Here is a 13,647-nt window from a genome sequence, read left to right as displayed (position 1 = left end):
CTTAAATATAATTTAAATAAATCTAAATAAAAATTACTATAATTAACTAAATTATTCCTATTTAAAACTAAATACTTACATATAAAATTAACCCTAAGATAGCTACAATATAACTAATAGTTACATTGTAGCTATCCTAGGGTTTATTTTTATTTTACAGGCAAGTTTGTATTTATTTTAACTAGGTAGAATAGTTATTAAATAGTTATTAACTATTTAATAACTCCCTAGCTAAAATAAATACAAAAGTACCTGTAAAAAAAACCTAACCTAAGTTACAATAACACGTAACACTACACTATAATTAAATGACTTACCTAAATTAAATACAATTGAATAAAATTAGCTAAAGTACAAAAAAACCCCACTAAAATTACAGAACATAATAAACAAATTACAAGATTTTTAAACTAATTACACCTAATCTAATCCCCCTAACAAAATAAAAAAGGCCCCCAAAAATAAAAAAGCCCAACCCTACACTAAATTACAAATAGCCCTTAAAAGGGCCTTTTGCAGGGCATTGCTCCAAAGTTATAAGCTCTTTTACCTGTAAAAAAAATTACAAATCCCCCCCCCAACATTAAAACCCACCACTCACACAACCAGCCCTACACTAAAACCCACCCAATACCCCCTTAAAAAAAACAACACTAACCCCAGAAGATCACCTTACCAGGAGAAGTCTTCATCCAACCGGGCCGAAGTCCTCAATGAAGCCGGGAGAAGTCTTCATCTAAGACGGGCGAAGTGGTCCTACAGACGGGCAGAAGTCTTCATCCAGACAGCATCTTCTATCTTCATCCATCTGGCTGGAGCGGGTCCATATTCAAGACATTCGACATGGAGCATCCTCTTCATCCGACGGCTCTTCTGGAATGAAGGTTCCTTTAAATGACGTCATCCAAGATGGCGTCCCTTCAATTCCGATTGGCTGATAGAATTCTATCAGCCAATCGGAATTACGGTAGAAAGAATCCTATTGGCTGATGCAATCAGCCAATAGGATTGAGCTGGCATTCTATTGGCTGTTCCAATCAGCCAATAGAATGCAAGCTCAATCCTATTAGCTGATTGCATCAGCCAACAGGATTTTTTCTACCTTAATTCCAATTGGCTGATAGAATTCTATCAGCCAATCAGAATTGAAGGGATGCTATCTTGGATGATGTCATTTAAAGGAACCTTCATTCCAGAAGAGTCGTCAGATGAAGAGGATGCTCCACGTCGAATATCTTGAAGATGAAGCCGTATGGATGAAAATAGAAGATGCCGTCTGGATGAAGACTTCTGCCCATCTGGAGGACAACTTCGCCCAGCTTGGATGAAGACTTCTCCCAGCTTCGTTGAGGACTTTGGCCCGGTTGGGTGAAGACTTCTCCCGGTAAGGTGATCTTCAAGGGGTTAGTGTTAGGTTTTTTAAGGGGGTATTGGGTGGGTTTTAGAGTAGGGTTGGTTGTGTGGGTGGTGGGTTTTAATGTTGTGGGGGGGATTTGTAATTTTTTTTTACAGGTAAAAGAGCTTATTACTTTGGTGCAATGCCCCGCAAAAGGCCCTTTTAAGGGCTATTTGTAATTTAGTGTTGTGTAGGGCTTTTTTTTATTTTGTTAGGGGGATTAGATTAGGTGTAATTAGTTTACAAATCTTGTAATTTGTTTATTATTTTCTGTAATTAAGTGTTTTTTTTTGTACTTTAGCTAATTTTATTAAATTGTATTTAATTTAGGTAAGTCATTTAAATATAGTGTAGTGTTAGGTGCTATTGTAACCTAGGTTAGGTTTTATTTTACAGGTACTTTTGTATTTATTTTAGCTAGGTAGTTAGTAAATAGTTAAAAACTATTTAGTAACTATTCTACCTAGTAAAATAAATACAAACTTGCCTGTAAAATAAAAATAAACCCTAAGATAGCTACAATGTAACTATTAGTTATATTGTAGCTATTTTAGGGTTTATTTTATAGGTAAGTATTTAGTTTTAAATAGGAATAATTTAGTTAATTATAGTAATTTTTATTTAGATTTATTTAAATTATATTTAAGTTAGGGGGGTTAGGGTTAGACTTAGATTTAGGGGTTAATAACTTTAGTATAGTGGCGGCGACGTTGGGGCAGCAGATTAGGGGCTAATAAATGTTGGTAGGTGTCGGCGATGTTAGGGACGGCAGATTAGGGGTTAATAATATTTAACTAATGTTTGCGAGGCAGGAGTGCGGTGGTTTAGAGGTTAATAGGTTTATTATAGTGGCAGCGACGTTGGGGCGGCAGATTAGGCGTTAAAAAGTGTAGGTAGGTTGCAGTGACATTGGGGGCAGCAGATTAGGGGATAATAAATATAATGTAGGTGTCTGCGATGTTGGGGCAGCAGATTAGGGGTTAATAAGTGTAAGATTAGTGGTGTTTAGACTTGGGGTTCATGTTAGGGTGTTTGGTGTAGACATAAAATGTATTTCCCCATAGGAATCAATGGGGCTGCGTTAAGGAGTTTTACGCTGCTTTTTTGCAGCCGGCTCTCCCCGTTGACTCCTATGGGGAAATCGTGCACAAGCACGTTACACCAGCTCACCGCTAACGTAAGCAGCGCTGTTATTGGAGTGTGGTAATGAGCAAAATTTTGCTCAACGCTCACTTCTTGTCTGGTTTGTAAAAACCCGTAATACCAGCGCTGTCTGTAAGTGAGCGGTTAGCACTGCACAGTCTCTAATGCAAAACTCGTAATCTAGGTGATAGTTAAAAAATAAATAAACACTAAGTAACAAAAAATAAAAAATAAATTATCAAATATTAATATTACACCTAATCTAAGAGCCCTATGAAAATAAAAAATCCCCCCCCAAATAAAAACCCTAGCCTACATAAACTACAAATAGCCCTTAAAATGGCCTTTTGCAGGGCATTGCCCCAAAGAAATCAGCTCTTTTACTTGTAAATAAAAAATACAAATACCCCCCCAATAGTGGAACCCACCACCCACACAACCAAACCCCCCAAATAAAAACCTAATCTAAAAAAACTAAGCTCCCCATTGCCCTGAAAAGGGCATTTGTATGGGCATTGCCCTTAAAAGGGCATTTAGCTCTTTTTCAAAAGCCCAAACCTAAATCTAAAATTAAAACCCACCCAATAAACCCTTAAAAAAGCCTAACAGTAACCCCCGAAGATCCATTTACAGTTTCTGAAGATCCGACATCCATCCCCAATGAAGCGGCAGAAGTCTTCATCGAAGCCGGCAGAAGTCTTCATCCAAGTGGGCTGATGTCTTCATCCAACTGGATAGAAGTCTTCATCCAGACGGTATCTTCTATCTTCATCCATCCAGCGTGGAGCGGCTCCATCTTCAAGACATCCGGCACAGAAAATCCTCTTCCATCGACGTCTTCTTGAACAATGAAGGTTCCTTTAAATGATGTCATCCAAGATGGCGTCCCCTAGATTCCGATTTGCTGATAGATTTCTATCAGCCAATTGGAATTAAGGTTGAAAAACTCCTATTGGCTGTTGCAATCAGCCAATAGGACTGAGCTTTCATCCAGCCAATAGGATTGAGCTTGCATTCTATTGGCTGATTGGAATAGCCAATAGAATGCAAGCTCAATCCTATTGGCTGATTGGATCAGCCTATAAGATGAAAGCTCAATCCTATTGGCTGATTGAAATCTATCAACCAATCAGAATCTAAGGGATGCCATCTTGGATGACGTCATTTAAAGGAACCTTCATTGTAGAAGAAGACGTTGATGGAAGAGAATGTTCCGTGCCGGATGTCTTGAAGATGGAGCCGCTCTGTGCCAGATGGATGAAGATAGAAGATGCCGTCTGGATGAAGACTTCTGCCGGCTTCGATGAAGACTTCTGCCGCTTCATTGGGGATGGATGTCGGATCTTCAGAAACTGTAAATGGATCTTCGGGGGTTAGTGTTAGGCTTTTTTAAGGGTTTATTGGGTGGATTTTAATTATAGATTAGGGTTTGGGCTTTTGAAAAAGAGCTAAATGCCCTTTTAAGGGCAATGCCCATACAAATGCCCTTTTCAGGGCAATGGGGAGCTAAGGTTTTTTTAGATTAGGTTTTTATTTGGGGGGTTGGTTGTGTGGGTGGTGGGTTTTACTGTTGGGGGCTATATGTATTTTTTGTTTACAGGTAAAAGAGCTGATTTCTTTAAGGGAAATGCCCCGCAAAAGGCCCTTTTAAGGGCCATTGGTAGTTTATTGTAGGCTAGGGGTTTTTTTTATTTTGGGGGGGGGATTTTTTATTTTCATAGGGCTCTTAAATTAGGTGTAATTAGTTTAAATATTTGATAATTTATTTTTTATTTTATGTAACTTAGTTATTGTTATTTTTTGTAACTTAGTTGTTAGTTTTTTGTAACTTTGTAATTTTTACTAATAGATTTAAATTATTTGAGCAGGGTTAGGTTTTTAAATATATAATATATTTAATTTAATTTGTAGTTTAATGTAATTTAGTATAACAGTTAGGGTAGATTAATTATTAGTTTAATATAGTTTAATGTAATGTTAGTATAATAGTTAGGGTAGATTAATTAATAGTTTAATATAGTTTAATTTAAATCTAAAGGTAAGTTTTAATTTATTATAAGATAGGGATGAGTAAATATTTAATATAAAGTTAGCGGGTTGTTAGGTTTAGGGGTTAATAGGTTAATTTAGTTTATGGCGATGTGGGGGGCTGGCAGTTTAGGGGCTTATAGGTTTAGTAAGTGGTAGTGATGTGGGAGGCCAGGGGTTTAGGGGTTAATAACTTTATTTAGTTGCGGTGGGCTCCGGGAGTGGCTGGATAGGGGTTAATACTTTTATGTAGGTGGCGGTAGTGTCGGGGCAGCAGATTAGGGGTTAATAAGTATAATGTAGATGGCGGCGGTGTCAGGGAGCAGCGGAAAAGGGGTTAATAAGTATAATGTAGGTGGCAGCGGTGTCGGGGAGCGGCGGAATAGGGGTTAATAACATTATGTAGGTGGTGGCGGTGTCAGGGCGGCAGATTAGGGGTTAATAAGTATAATGTAGGTGGTGGCGATGTCGGGGTGGCAAATTAGGGGTGTTTAGACTCGGGGCTTATGTTAGGGTGTTAGGTTTAAACGTAACTTTTATTCTCCCATAGGAATCAATGGGATATCGGCAGCAGCCAACATGAGCTTTTGCTGCTTTCAGATTCCCATTGATTCCTATGGCATCCGCCGCCTCCAGGACGGCAGATTGAAAAGCAGGTACGCTGGGCCGGAATAGTGGCGAGCGTACCTGGTAGATATTTGATAAATTGCAAAAGTAGTCAAGTAGTCAGATAGTGCCGAATTTGCATTTGGAACATCTGCAATGACGTAAGCATCAATCTGTGTCGGACTGAGACCGAAGGATCGTATGTTATGTCACAGATTTCAACTTTTGCCGGTCTGTAGGCTTTGATAAATAAGGGGAATCAGGCTCGCCACAATTACGCTGCGGAATTCCAGTGTATTTGCAGTTGACGGCTTGATATATAGGCCTCAAAGGCTGCACTCTCAAAAGGTGATAAGAAGATTATTTAAGAGCAAAGTTTCGGGGTTCCTGCACCTTTCTCAAGCTCATGCCCCTTTCTTGTATACTGTTTATACAATCACTGTGACATCCAATCACATTGATCATGTGTCAAAAATGACAAGCCACTGTTTCTTAAAGGGACATACAACCCCAATTTTTCTTTCATGATGATAATTTTCAATTTACTTCTATTATAAAATTTTCTTTGTTTTCTTGTTATAATTTGTTGAAAAGCAGGAGAGTAAGTTCAGGAGTTTGCACATATCTGCAACACTATATATTATACATTAGCAAGAGCACTAGATGGCAGCACTATTTCCTGTCATGTAGTGCTGCAGACACGTATCTACCTATCTAGATATATCTTCAACAAAGAATAACACAAGAATGAACCTAATTTGGAAGTAAATTGCAAACTTTTCTAAAATTGTATTTTCTATCTGTATCTATCTGGATTTTTGTTTTGGCTTTCAATGGCCCTTTAACCTCTTCACCCAATCCAACATGTATATATATGCTCTTTCCTGGATTCACTCTTATCTTTCTCACAGGTCTTTTTCTGTGTCATTTGCCGGCGACTCCTCCTCTCCAATGCCTCTGTCTGTTGAAGTACCTCAAGGATCTGTTCTGGGTCCTCTACTCTTCTCCATTTATACTTCTTCACTGGGTAAACGTATCAACAGTTATGGCTTCAAATATCAACTCTATGCTGATGACACCCAGATCTACCTCTCCACCCCTGCTCTCTCTCTCCCTCTGTCTTTTCTCATGTCAGCGACTGCTTATCTGATATTTCTTCCTGGATGGCCTCTCACCACCTAAAGATTAACATGTCCAAAACTGAGCTCCTTCTTATCCCCCCCTCAAGCTCTACGCCGACTTGTGACTTCTCTATCCCTGTTGACGGCATCACCATTTCCCCATCGCCCCAAGTCCGCTGCCTCAGAGTTACACTTGACTCAAATCTATCCTTCGCCCCCCATATCCAATCGCTTTCTACATCCTGCCTCAACCATCTACGCAACATTTCCAAGATTCAACCTTTTCTGTGAGCTAACACCACAAAGCAAATAATCCACTCCCTTATTATTTCCCGACTTGACTACTGCAATAACCTACTTACTGGCCTTCCTCTTTCCCGCCTCTCCCCCCTTCAATCCATCATAAATGCCTCTGCCAGGCTGATTCACCTTTCCCATCACTCTGTATTTACTGCACCTCTCAGCGAGTCCATAGGTTCCCCATACACAGCAGAATAAAATTCAAAATTTTCACCCTTGCATACAAAGCACTCACCATTCACCAACACTGCTCCCCTCTACCTATCCTCTCTAATCAACAAGTATACTCCAGCCCGCCCACTAAGATCCAAAAATGACCTGCTCCTTGCATCTGCGACTATCACCTCCTCTCATGCTAGACTACAAGACTTCTGTCATGCAGCACATACCCTCTGGAACACTCTTCCTCATGCTGTCAAGCTTTGCCCTAATCTTTCTTCCTTTAAATGCTCTCTGAAGACTTTTCTGTTCAGAGAAGCCTACCACCCAACTCAATAATATTTCTCTTACCTAGCAACATTTTCCTCATCAAACTCTGCATTAAAATCTTTCTCAATCTTGCAGTCCTCACCTCCTGTTTCTCAACCTCCTACCCTTCTAGATTGTAAGTTCCCACAGGAATAGGGCCCTCGATTCCTCCTGTATGTGTTTGTAAATTCTGTCCCGTCTCTTAGTCTTAGAAGTTTTATATTATTGTTTTATTTAAATGAACTGTATCCATGGACAGCGCTGCGGAATATGATGGCGCTTCATAAATAAAGTATAATAAATTTTAAAATATATATATATACCATGGGGCATATTTATCAAGCTCCGTTTGCTCCATAACTTGTCCGCCTGCTCTGATTGACACCCCCTGCTAGCTGCTGAATGGCCGCTAATCTGCAGGGGGCAGCATTGCACCAGCAGTTCACTAGAACTGCTGGTGCAATGATAAATGCTGACAGCGTATGCTGTCGGCATTTATCAATGTGCGGCGGACATGATACGCTAAATCATATAATGTCCGCTCGCACATTGATAAATATTTGTGTGATACTTCATATGATACTACGTATATATACATCTGGGGGTCGATACGATAAAAATCGTCGCCCGCAAAAGCTGGCAACGCCAATATTTGCACGGGTTTGGTATCCTATATACGGCGTAACCTAGAAGTTACGCGCGTATATTTCTGCCGTCACCCGTAGTTTTTTGGGCCATAGGCAGGTATACCAAACCCGCGCAGTTTGGTATCAACTATACAGCGTAAGGACTTACGTGGCGGAAATGGAGAAATATTACTCCATTTTCACCTCGCCACAAAAAGCAGCCGTAAGAAGCCTTACGCTGACTATTGGAGCCCCGTAACTCCCTAAACTGGCTGCTAAAATAAACCTAACACCTAACGCATGCGCAATGTCTATCTCCCTGTCAACCGCGATCTTCTAAAATAAATCTAACACCTAACGCATGCGCAATGTCTATCTCCCTGTCAACCGCGATCCCCCGCCACAATCCCTAATAAAGTATTTAACCCCTAAACCGCCGCCATCTACATAAACTAACCCCCTACTGTGAGCCCCTAAAACCGCCACCATCTAACTGATCTATCCCCTAATGTGAACCCCTAAAACTGCCACCATCTAACTGATCTATCCCCTAATGTGAACCCCTTACACCGCCGCCATCTATATTAAAATTATTAACCCCTAATTTAATCTACCTACCCCGCCGCCAGCTATATTATCTATATTAACCCTAAGTATATTATAGTTAATATAGTTATTACATTATATATATATTAACTATATTAACCCTAATTATATTAGGGTTAATATAGTTAATATAGTTACTATAGTATTTATATTAACTATATTAACTCTATCTAACCCTAACACCCCTAACTACCCAATTACCTGTAAAATAAATCCTAACCTAAGTTACAAATACACCTACACTATCAATAAATTAAATAAACTACAAATATCTATCTAAAAATACAATTAAACTAAACTAAATTACAAAAAAAAACAAACACTAAATTACAAAAAAAGAAAAAAAAGATTACAAGATTTTTAAGCTAATTACACCTATTCTAAGCCCCCTAATAAAATAATAAAGCCCCCAAAAATAAAAAAATCTATCAGCCAATCGGAATTAAGGTAGAAAAATCTGATTGGCTGATTGAATCAGCCAATCAGATTCAAGTTCAATCCGATTGGCTGATTGGTTCAGCCAATCGGATTGAACTTGAATCTGATTGGCTGATTCAATCAGCCAATCAGATTTTTCGACCTTAATTCCGATTGGCTGATAGAATCCTATCAGCCAATCTGAATTCGGTGGACGCCATCTTGGATGACGTCATTTAAAGGAACCTCATTCGTCGAGAAGTCGTCGTGCCGGAAGGATGCTCCGCGGTGGAGGAGCGAACAAAGAAGATTGAAGATGCCGATTTGCTTGAAGACATCGCCGATGGAAGAAGACTCTCTGCCGCTTGCTTCAAGACATCGCCCGGATGGAAGAAGACTTCACTGCCGCTTGCTGGAACACATCGCCTGGATCGGATGAGGAGTTCGGCCCGGCTGGGTGAATACAAGGTAGGGAGATCTTCAGGGGGTAGTGTTAGGTTTATTTAAGGGGGGTTTGGGTTAGATTAGGGGTATGAGGGTGGTGGGTTGTAATGTTGGGGGGTGGTATTGTGTTTTTTTTCTGCAGGCAAAAGAGCAGTTTTCTTTGGGGCATGCCCCCACAAAAGGCCCTTTTAAGGGCTGGTAAGGTAAAAGAGCTTTGAACTTTAATTTAGAATAGGGTAGGGAACTTTTTTATTTTGGGGGGCTTTATTATTTTATTAGTGGGCTTAGAATAGGTGTAATTAGCTTAAAAATCTTGTAATCTTTTTTTTATTTTTTTGTAATTTAGTTTTTTTTTTTTTGAAATTTAGTTTAGTTTATTTAATTGTATTTTTAGATAGGTATTTGTAGTTTATTTAATTTATTGATAGTGTAGGTGTATTTGTAACTTAGGTTAGGATTTATTTTACAGGTAATTGGGTAATTATTTTAATTAGGTAGCTATTAAATAGGTAATAACTATTTAATAGCTATTATACCTAGTTAAAATAATTAACAATTTACCTGTAAAATAAATATAAACCCTAATATAGCTATAATGTAATTATTAATTACATTGTAGCTATCTTAGGGTTTATTTTATAGGTAAGTATTTAGATTTAAATAGGAATATTTTAATTAATAATATTAATATTAGATTTATTGTAATAAGAATTTAGTTAGGGATGCTAGAGTTAGATAGGGTTATTATACTTAATATATATATAATATAATAACGATATTAACTATATTAACCCTAATATAATTAGGGTTAATATAGTTAATATATATAATATAATAACTATATTAACTATATTAACCCTAATATAATTAGGGTTAATATAGTTAATATAGCTGGCGGCGGTGTAGGGGGATGTAGATTGTAGGCAAAAGAGCAGTTTACTTTGTGACAAAGCCCCGCCAAAAGCCCTTTTAAGGGCTGGCAAAAGAGCTGTTACTTTGGGGCAATGCCACGCAAAAAGCCCTTTTCAGGGCTATTTGTAGGGTTAGCCTTAGGTTTAGTGGTAGGGATAGTTTAGTATTTTAGGGGTTAAATAATTTAATATAGATGGCGGCGGGGTAGGGGGATTAGATTAGGGGTTAATAATTTTAAAATAGATAGCGGCGGGGTAGGGGCTCACTTTAGGGGGTAGGTAAGGTAGATGGCGGCGGTGTTAGGGGCTCACTTTAGGGTGTTATAGATTTAATATAGCTGGCGGCGGTTTAGGGGTTAATAACTTTATTAGGTAGCGGCGGGCTCTGGGAGTGGCGGTTTAGGGGTTAATACATATTTTATTGTTAGGCTAGTGAGGGGGGATAGCGGATAGAGGGTTAGACGTGTCGGGCTATGTTAGGGAGGCGTGTTAGACTTGTCAGGCTATGTTAGGGAGGCGTGTTAGACAGTGTGGGTGATTTAGACTTTAGTCAGGTTTTGTAGGCGCCGGCAGTTTCTAACGTGCCGCAAGTCACTGGCGACGCCAGAAATTTGTACTTGCACAGATTTCTGGACATCGCTGGTTTGTCAGACTTACGGCACGTTAGCATCTGACGGCGACATATATGGGATAGCTCGAGTTGCGAGCTGAAACGCAAACTACGATCTATATCGGATCGCGCCCCTGAGCTTAAGGAAGCTCCAGCCGTCTGTGGGTGAGATTACATATGAGGTGTAAGTTTCAGCGCAACTGCCGAAAACTCATGTCGCCCGTAAGTTCACTTTGCACATCGGGTGAATCACATAAACCGTGCCACTAGATGATTTACTGCTGTAATTTGTAAAAACTGGCGAGGTTCAGAAATGTGCACAAATACACATTTCTGGCGTCATCATGTAACTTACGCCAGTATATTGCACGCGTAAATGAAAATAAATGAATAAACTGACACGTAAATACGCCATTCTAAATCACTATATAAACCCATATCTATTTAATCCTATGATTAATATGAATATATCTTGTTTAGGGTTTCTTCATGAAGCTAATTTTTGTAAAATAGTGAAATTATGTTTAATAGTGAGATAAATAAAAAGTTCATTTGATATATTTACTTTAAAGCTTTATATATCATTATTTATTATTTATACTCTTTCTTGTTGTCCTGCTAAGAGAAATATATGATAAACTACTAGAAAAAAAATTAAGCCAACTAAGGAAGAAAATAAACTTGGCTTTGAAAGGGTTAAAGAATCATCAGAAAATGTTATTCAATCACTTATTGTTCTTTAAAGTAGAGGCCAAGTAGGTTAATGTGACATTCTATATTAAATTTTATAAAGCCTTTTGGCCTTGCAAACAACGTAAACATGCTGGTTGTTTCATGTTACCTTAGTAACTAATAGCCTATGTCCTTGTAAGCTTTAGTGCCTGGCAAAGTTGTAGACCTTTTAGATGCTGAAAGTAAAACCAAGTATTTTTTTTCCATACATTAGTTTATATATTACCATGTCTCTTATCCTATCTGTATGAGCTATTTAGAAGAACAAACATAAAATGACATACCATTAATGATCTCACTGATTTGCTTGCTTTGCAACTGACTAGCAACAATGTATACATTGCATGCATGCATACATTTAATTTAAATATCTAAATACACCACAAATCACATTAGCATACAAAATAGATATTAATTATTTTGTTGCTTTTATAGAGACAATAGTGTATTTAGGCATCAGGCTATCCTATGGGCAATTGAATTATGCTGCTCCTTTTCATTTTATAACTAATTTACATACATACTCTCTCTCTCTCTCTCTCTCTCTCTCTCTCTCTCTATATATATATATATATATATATATACGCACAAAAGTGAATACACCCCTCACATTTTTGTAAATATTTTACTATATTTTACTATATCTTTTCATGTTTCAACACTGAAGAAATGTCCCCTCAAAATAACTCAACACACAGCCATTAATGTCTAAACCGCTGGCAACAAAAGTGAGTACACTCCTAAGTGGAAATGTCCAAATTGGGCCCAATTAGCCATTTTCCCTCCCTGGTGTCATGTGACTCGTTAGTGTTACAAGGTCTCAGGTGTGAATAAGGAGCATGTGTGTTAAATTTGGTGTTATCGCTCTCACACTCTCTCATACTGGTCACTGGAAGTTCAACATGGCACCTCATGGTCTGATGAAACAGTCAATGCTAAGGCTGAGAAACGCGTTGCATAAGACAGAGCATATATGTTTTATGTTCTCTGTGAACCATAGCTTGTTATTCTTTTAACTTGTTTTTAATAAACAACTTGTTTTAATACAAGCACTGGTCCAGCACCTTACTTGATAGCACTGCTACAGTTTTTGATATCCCTCCATTGGGAGTTCATGATATACTGAGTGAGGCAGTACACATTTACAATACCTAATTTTCCACCTGGAGTGGGTTAGCTGGTACACCCCAAGTTACCAGCCTGCATCTATCAGTACATAAGTGTACTTGGGCTAAATGTGAGTATCCATTTGGCATTTTCTACTCGACCTTGTATCCATTTATTGATATGCTGATACACACATGTGGCGCCCCTCTGTATTCTGTTTCTTCCAGACAAGTCTGTGAGGATGAGAGCAGCCATCGCTTTGGGATCCATCAACAGTTGGAGGATTTGGTTCTGTTAACCTTTGTATACAGTGAACATTACCACATACTAATTGGGACTCTCATTGGAACTACTATTACCTGCAAACTTTGGATTATATGGTTTGATTTATATGCTATATAATATTTTGAGTATTTGTCTCATATATGTCATTCATATTGTTATTTATTTTATTCCAGCATATATATCTGATATTTAGAGAGCGCCCCCTCATATTCTGTTTTGTGTATAAAATTGGTCTGCATGGCTGTCGTCCCGGAAGGAAACCTCTTCTAGAGATGATGCACAAGAAAGCCTGCAAAAAGTTTGCTGAAGACAAGCAGAATAAGGAAATGGATTACTGGAACCATGTCCTTTGGTCTGATGAGACCAAGATAAACATATTTGGCTCCGATGGTGTCATAAATGTGTGGCAGCAACCAGATGAGGAGTACAAAGAAAATTGTGTCTTGCCTACAGTCAAGTAAGGTGGTGGGAGTGTCATGGTCTGGGCAATGAGGGAACCATGAATGCCAACATGTACTGTGACATACTGTGACATACTGAAGCAGAGCATGACCCTTCATTCCAACATGATAACAACCCCAAACACACCTCCAAGACGACCACTGCCTTGCTAAAGAAGCTGAGGGTAAAGGTGATGGACTGGCCAAGCATGTCTCCAGACCTAAACCCTATTGAGCATCTGTGGGGCATCCTCAAATGGAAGGTGGGGGAGCGCAAGGTCTCTAACATCCACCAGCTCCGTGATGTCATCATGGAGAAGTGGAAGAGGACTCCAGTGGCAACCTGTGAAGCTCTGGTGAACTCCAAGCCCAAGAGGGTTAAGGCAGTGTTGGAAAATAATGGTGGC

Source organism: Bombina bombina, chromosome 3 (assembly GCF_027579735.1).
Source record: "Bombina bombina isolate aBomBom1 chromosome 3, aBomBom1.pri, whole genome shotgun sequence".
In the NCBI taxonomy this organism is placed as follows: Eukaryota; Metazoa; Chordata; class Amphibia; order Anura; family Bombinatoridae; genus Bombina; species Bombina bombina.
This window is presented reverse-complemented; position numbering follows the sequence as displayed.